This window comes from Carassius auratus, unplaced genomic scaffold (genome assembly GCF_003368295.1).
Source record: "Carassius auratus strain Wakin unplaced genomic scaffold, ASM336829v1 scaf_tig00215019, whole genome shotgun sequence".
In the NCBI taxonomy this organism is placed as follows: Eukaryota; Metazoa; Chordata; class Actinopteri; order Cypriniformes; family Cyprinidae; genus Carassius; species Carassius auratus.
In genome coordinates, this window is record NW_020527906.1 from 1 (window position 1) to 8,141 (window position 8,141).

Here is an 8,141-nt window from a genome sequence, read left to right on the forward strand (position 1 = left end):
GGAAATGATGGCTGATTAACAAGGATGAAGAAGCATCTAACCCTGATTGTTAGCCTAAAACTGACATTTCTTGAAAACGTGTCCTCAATTCTGATTGGTTGATTGTAATGTTGTTCCAGGATCTACAAGGATGTTGATCCAGGAGCATGTAGTACTTGGTGAAATCATGTTCAGCATGTGTATGCATCGGTTGTGTGCCAGTTTACCTATTTGTTGTCCATGTTTTTTTCTTTTTCTATTTCTCTTAGAGAGACCCACCAGAGGAGGAGATTCCGTTTTGCACTCTTAAATCTTTTCCTGCCGTTATTGAACACACCATACAGTGGGCCAGAGACAAGGTTAGTTTTGTTTTATTTAATTAAAAATGTTCTATTACTGCTGTCTGCTGTCATGCCAAGTATTTTGAGAGACTGTTATTTATTCTCAAGTTATTTAATATGGTTATCATTGAAATGATAGTGACTATAGCAAATAATAGCCAGGACAACAGTGTGAAATTTGAAGACACAAAATAATTTTGTTATTATTTAATATTTTTTGTAGCTTTTATTTTTACTAGGGCTGTCAATCGATTAATCGCGATTAATTGCAACCAAATAAATGTTATTGAACTTTTTTTTTGGTTGCGATTTAATCACGATTAATTGATTTGACAGCCCTAGTTTTTACCAAAATAGTTTAGTGTTTTCAATTCGAAAACCATCCATTTCTTCATCGAAGTCTTCTCCAACTTTTCTCCAAAAAGTTTTAAATGTCATTACCATCACATTATATTCAAATAAACACCAAAATAAATCCCCAAATCCACTTAAATGCATGATCACTCAGGGACATGATCAGAAATTTATTCTGGAACATGTGATAAATGTTTTAAATGTAGACATAGATTGAAGATCTAGTCAGAAGAATCCTTAATTGAAGAAAACTTAATTAACCTTCCTTTGTGAATCTTTTGCACTCTGGATGTTACACTTGCGCCAATTCTATGTGCGCCTTGTTCAGCATTGTGCATGGTATATATAACAGATATTAAAGGGATACTCCATCCCAAAATGAATGTTGTCATTAATCACTTACCCCGTTGTTTTTCCAAACCTTTAAAAGTTCATTCATCTTCGGAACACAATTAAGGATTTTTTGGATGACCTTCTCATAGACTGCCAAATAAGTTACACTGTCAAGTCATCATAAAAAGTCATTATTTTTGTTTTATTCACGTATAAAAAAATTATTCTCGCACATCACAATTGTTACAGTTGAATCACTGATGGCAGATGGACTACATCTGACGATGTCTTTCATTACTTTCTGGACCTTGACTGTGGTAACTTGATTTGGTAGTCTATAGGACAGTCACAGAAGCCTCTCGGCTTTCAACAAAAAAAATATCTTAAATTGTGTTCTGAAGATGGTCAAAGCTTTTAGGGGTTTGGAATGACATGGGGGTAAGTGATTAATGACAAAATTGTCATTTTGGGGTGGAGTAACCCTTTAAAAACTGTTGTTGTTTTTTTTTTTTTGCGAAAACAGATCTGTTTTTGGCATTTCTTCTTTCATCTCCTATTCTTAGGTCCATTTTTATTGGCAAACAGCCAAGATATGACTATTTTTAAAACCACTTAGACTCATTTTTTGAAGTCATTTGCGCTTCTAAAGAGGTGCCGAGTTTAGTACCACTCCAAAGATATTGTTTCATTTAAAAAAAATACAAAATAAATAGAGAAACAAAAACTAAATGAGTCAAAAATGTCAAAAAGGTTTAGTTTTGGGATTCGATCGTCTCTTAATAGTTACTTGGAGATGTGTGAGTGTTCTGATTTGTGATCTTGTTTTTGTTTTGTATAGTTTGAGAGTGCTTTCTCCCACAACCCTCCATCTATAACATCTTCTGGCAGACTCATTCATCAGCTCAAGAGGTGTTACGGGTAAGGATAATACTACATGCTTGTCTAAACACTAATTAGCCTTGTTGGTGTTGAACAAGCCTTGTCAGGGGTCTGATTTCAGTGCTTGTGTGTGCAGAGGATGATGGCTGGGGAGACTATGGAAGGATCATTTCAGGTCATTAAGTTGCTGAGTCGGAGACCCACTCAATGGGATCACTGTCTAGCTCTCGCTCGACTCAAATTCGACAAGTACTTCAAAAGAAAGGTATCGGAACCATTTTGCATAAATCTTTAATAATGGAGATCATCTTAGACTTATCATTTCAGGCTTTGGAGGTTGTTTACAGAATAGTAATAATGCTTTATTATATAATAATTCATTCCCTAGTAAGAATGAAGTGTTTTTATATGGGGATATGTTTACAGTGTGCCTTTTTAATTATAATACTTCAGGCATTACAACTACTGCATTCTTTTCCACTGGACACACGGCTAAAAGACGGCAGTAAGTTGCATGCTTCGCTCATTAATGCAGAAACGCTGTATTAAACACCAACAGAGTCTCGTCTTCGCCCGGCTCAGATCGTTTTCCTCTGTTTTCAGGTCTGTTCTGGCAGTCTCCGAAACGGCCGCCTTCTCCAATAGAGTTCGACCTCAATGACCCACTGTGAGGATCTGAGTTAATAATCTGTTTATAGCGACAGAAGTAGGAATTCTTTAAAGAGGTGAAACAGAATTAGAAATATTGTTGTTTTTCCTCCATCAGGCATTTCAGTTTCGTTGTCAGCGCAGCTCGCCTTTTTGCTGGAATTTATAATATTCCTCATTCAGAAGAGGTAAGAGGAATGTTTAATGTTTGTCTTTTTTTACTCGTGTGCCACCTGAAGAAAATTCTCACGTTATGTTTTGTTGCCGTTTTATAATTCAAAGCAAATTTCCTACGAGGCTGTTTCAAGTGTTTTAGCAGAGGTGGAGGTCCCTGAATACAAACCAGCTGAAAAGGTATCTGTTCTTTCACTAATTATGTACTGTATTGCAATGAAAATGTGTCTGATTCAACTCTATTAATTGAACGTGACATCATTTTGAGTTGTTTAAAGGAGAACTAAGTAATTGTACCCGTGTTTTTTCATCAGGTTTTTTCATTGTATAACTATATATAAAGCAGGAGCTTCCAAATTGGGTTTGTGAGTTGATGAAAACATAATAGCTAATTAAATCATAAAAATGTAAAATAATTTTTAAATAAAACACAATCAAAATAAAACCGTAATATGGGATAATATTGAAATGTTGGAAATAAGGAGGTACTTTAAGTAAATATTTACCCCCAAAATTAAATTAGGAATCCCTGCAAATAGAATTGCAATATTATTGTATTGTGACCAGAAAACTGATTTCCAATCTTACCACCAGGATTCCTGTCCTTAAGAGCCAAAGACATCTATTTGAAACGTGTTCCAGACTGAAATTGCTCATTCCCCTTTAAGATCGGTCACTAAGTGTTGAGTTTTTGTATCAGCATATAGAGACCGATGAGACTGTTAAGAAGCCTGATCAGTTGCAGATGACAGTAAGCAGTGAAGAGGAAAGACAAGCAATCTCCCAGCTACAGGAGGCCATCAGCTCCAGCTTTGTGACACCGGGTGAGTTGATACACTCACACACAACGTCTAACAGCTGTATGAGCCAGACTATGATATCCTACTGTTTTCACACACTGTTCCTCTCTGTCTTTTTCCTTTCTTTGTCTTTAGAGAGGCTACGTATGACTCCTCTTTTCTTTGAAAAGGATGACGACTCAAACGGACACATGGATTTCGTAGCATCAGCGTCAGCTCTGCGAGCTCATATGTACGCCATCGAGGCCGCTGACAGACTACAAACCAAACGAATCGCTGGCAAAATCATCCCCGCTATCGCCACATCTACAGCGGCTGTCGCAGGACTGGTGAGAGAAAGCATAATTACCATTGTGTTCAGTCCATTGCTTTATGTATTTATGATTGTTGCATTATTAATTCTTTGTAGGTGTCATTGGAGTTGATAAAAGTCGCTGGTGGTTACGGATTTGAGTTATTTAAAAACTGTTTCTTCAACCTGGCCATTCCAGTCATGGTGCTCACAGAAACCGCTCAGGTCAAGAGAACCCAGATCAGGTAACAACAACACTCCTGCACGGATTCACACTTGTAAAAATGAAAAGATGTACGTTTCTTAATCTTGGGCCAATTTGATCCTTTTGTTTTGACTAGAGATGATATCTCCTTTTCTATCTGGGACCGTTGGACTATCTTTGGTCATGAGGACTTTACCTTGTCTGATTTCATGAATGCAGTAAAGGTGTGTAGGGTTTGAGCTTCCAGAACAAAAATGGGGTGCGCACTTTTGCTTTCGGAGACCCACTGCACCAAAAATACGTTTTGGAAGGTTGATAATACCCAAATATGGATTAAAACAGCAACTTTTGCTCTGAAATTTAACATGGCAACATCACTGTCTACTTTCTTGGATCCAATTTCGTAAGCTTTTGAACAATTTTTGACAGATTTTCTTAATCTGTCATACAAGTTGTTCTCTATACGTATTTCTTTTTCTTTTATCAAGGAAATTTATACTTTTATTAAACTGACAGTTAAGACTTCACATTGTTATAAAATATATTTTTAACTGTCTATTAATCAAAAATCCTAAAAAAACATGTATCAGTGATTCCAGTGATATTAAGCACTTTTCAACATTGATAAGAAATGTTTGTTGAGCAGCAAATCAGCATCTTAGAATGATTACAGAAATACACTGTAAACCACGGCTTCATGGGGCTTATTGCTTTTATTAAACAGCTATTCCATATACTGTACGTAGTAAGGTTAAACAAAATATAACTGAGCTAATAAAGTGTAAAGATATTAATGAAAACAGTATTCTTCCACCAAACAATGTAGTTCCTCCGAATAATTTCCAACAGCTTTGATCGTGGCTCAGTCAAATTAGAATCAAGGACTGGAACTATCCGTTTTATAAAAACAATTTTATGTTAAAAATACATAAGAAAAATGCCTGGGTCTCTGAGGGCGAATGATTTGTTGTTTTAGCATTAATTAATTATTGCAGAGTGCATAATGTAAGAATTACGTTTATGCTTAATTCTTAGGAGGAGTACGGAATTGAGCCCACCATGGTTGTTCACGGAGTGAAGATGCTGTATGTGCCAGTGATGCCAGGCCATAACAAAAGACTCAAACTGACGTAAGGCCCAGCAGTAAAATAACCTAGACTTTTAAACTGAAGTGTGTCATTTCTATGTGACTACTGTGATCAAACACAATTGTCAAAATAATGACACGTACTTCAGGTTTTCTTATGCACTTCCATGACAGTACCTTTATTTCTCTTCTTACAGAATGCATAAACTGATCAAACCCTCGGCAGGCAGGAAGTATGTTGACCTTACTGTATCATTTGCCCCGGAGGTGGATGGTGACGAAGACCTGCCCAGTCCCCCAGTGCGCTATTACTTCAGTCGAGAAAGCAAGAGTGGAGAGACTGCCTGACACACACACACACACACACACACACACACACACACTCTCTCTCTTCGCTCTCTTGCCCTGTGGACCACAAGTGGTTTAGCACTTGATCTGACTCATTGTACATAGTGAATTTTTGTTTTCTACGGGTTTTCATTTTATTGCACAGCATTGTCTGTGCAGATGCCTTAAGATAATTATATTGTGCTTCAATGTGACTACAATAATGATTATAATATTAATACTCTAAAGAGTAAAACAAAAGTTTACACGACTTCCCCAGGGCTAATTATTGTATGTTAGTCTCTTAGACTGGTGGAGGACTTGGTAAAAGTCACTAGAGGGCACGTAGGAGACGAACATTCATCATGAATCAGTGGTAGTTTATTTGCACGTTCTGGCAGGATACTGCAGAAAAGTCATCAGTAAGTGTAAGCAACATAAACGCCAAAGATTTTAAATTGTTAATCATCGCCATTCAGCGATTCTTCACCACTGGTTTCCCCGGATTTTTGCTTTCAGAGAATACTGATGAGGAAAAGAAAATTGTATTGTAATGTTGCAGATACAATGTTCAAAATATATTCTGTGTAATACCACAAGAGGGCGCTATATTTAACAGTGTCCAATGTCTGTTTGTCTGCTACTAACAACTGCTTGAAGATATTCGAGAGCAACAAAGGATGAGACTCTACATAATTGACAATAATGTATAGACATCACCTCCTAAATGATGGTGTATTCATATCATTAAGTCCAACCTGCGTCTTAACATGAAAAACAGGCTTTTCACAAATAACTCGCTGCACTTGTAGACTTGTTGATGACATTGACTCATCCTAAGCAGTTGGCTGTTGCTTAGCACACATGTAACTGGCAGTAGTGATCAGAAATAACACACTCACACACAACCAGACCCAACACTGAGTTTTGAGCTTACTGTGGATATGTTGGAATGCACAAAGAAAAAACACGGAAAGGTTTTCTAGTTCGATCCCTTTAAATGGCATCAAGATGCAGAGAATTCCCCTCTTATGATGTCCAGTATTTACGGTTTGTATAAATATATCTGATGATATCAAAAGGAGCTAAACCAGTGATCGGAATATATGTCAAAGTTGAACAATAAATGTAACATTTAAATCAATTCGAAATGGATTTACTGTTTTCTCTCATTTCATCTTTCAACAAGAAGGCAGTTTGTGGTAGTGTATAGTATAGTAAAATATAATATAATACTGATATATGAAACTGTACACTTGTAAGTGTTTGTGTGTCGATGAAAGCACCACATTTATATAGAAAAGTGATTAAACTCTTTTAATGCACACCTGCCTGCCAATCAAAATCGAGTATTCAGACAATAACGGTTTAATTAAGCAAGGATGCATTAAATAAACGCTTATAATGTTAGAACATTTTAATGCTTTATTTCAAATAAAATATATTTTCAATTTATTAGAGAATCCTAGGAAAAAAATATATTTCAGTTTGTGCAAAATAAGAAATGTTTCATAAAGCACCAAATCAGCACATAAGAACGATTTCGTGTGATGCTGAAGACTGACGTAATGATGCTGAAAGGTCAGCTTTGCATCACAGGAACAAACTGCATTTTAACATATTTTAAAATAGAAAACAGTTTTTTAAAATTGTAATAATATTTCACAATATTGCTGTTTTTACCGTATTTTTAATCCAGTAATACAGCCTTGGTGAGCATAAGACACTTATGCATTTTACCTACTTCAGACTTTTAAATGTTAACTTATATTTCAGGACACATACGCCTTCTGTTGTTTCTGCAGCTTTTCCATGCAAGCACTTGTAACAATTTATCTTATAATGGATGGGTTAAATCAATAAAAAAATGCCTTTATACTTCAGCACAAAAAAAAAAAAAACACAAAGAAAAGGTGTGTATTCATAACATATAATCTGTTTTAAAAGATACTTTTTTGTGTAAATCACCCTAGTTCAAACAGAGGGGGAGGCAAAGGAATTCAATTTACCCTGTGTCAAATGATCTGCCTGTTGGGTCAGAGTTCACACTTAAAGTCCCCCCACCACACACAACACACACTCAAAGACATTTAAGAGCACAGATGGTTAATAATGGCTCCTGAGGAAGATGATGTGAGGTAACAGTCTAGACATTGGACAGCTGCTAGCTCCTTATGCAAACCCATTAAAGTAAGGTTATGGGATCTTTGGTGAAATCCATTCATTAATTACTTAGCCCTACTACAGCCTAGCTTTATAAATTAATTTAAACAAATATTAGGTCAGCTTCTGTTTTCAGCGTCACATTTGCTCGGGCTTGCTTGTGTTGTGTGGATCTCTCTCTCTCTCTCTCTCTCTCTCGCTCTCTCCCTCTCTCCAAACTTTCGGTCACGCTCTCTCTTTTCTCTGGGAATGTGTTTCTTGTGGTCCGCTGGCTGATTGGTCCGCTGCCTTCCGGGGAGACGCGGATTGGATGCCTGCGCTCGATATCTGGAAGGGAGGAGAGTAGTGATGGGAAGTCCGATTCATTTCTGCGAATCGGTTCTTTCGAACTGTTTGTTTGTCATTGAACCGGTTGAAAATGAATTGGCGGTTCTTATACGTCATAACCTTGTACCTGACCTCTCGGCATGCCATATGTGGACATATATTGTTTCCAGTAAACTATAAACTTGCTCATTTTAATGAAAGCATTTTATCCAAACTACTCCTTCTGTTAACC

The 8,141-nt window shown here is 36.7% G+C and overlaps 1 pseudogene; it reads left to right on the forward strand.

Annotated features, from left to right (window-relative positions):
* Positions 1 to 248: 248 nt before the first annotated feature.
* LOC113093408 (ubiquitin-like modifier-activating enzyme 6) lies at positions 249 to 6,548 on the forward strand (annotated as a pseudogene).
* The last annotated feature ends 1,593 nt before the right edge of the window (positions 6,549 to 8,141 follow it).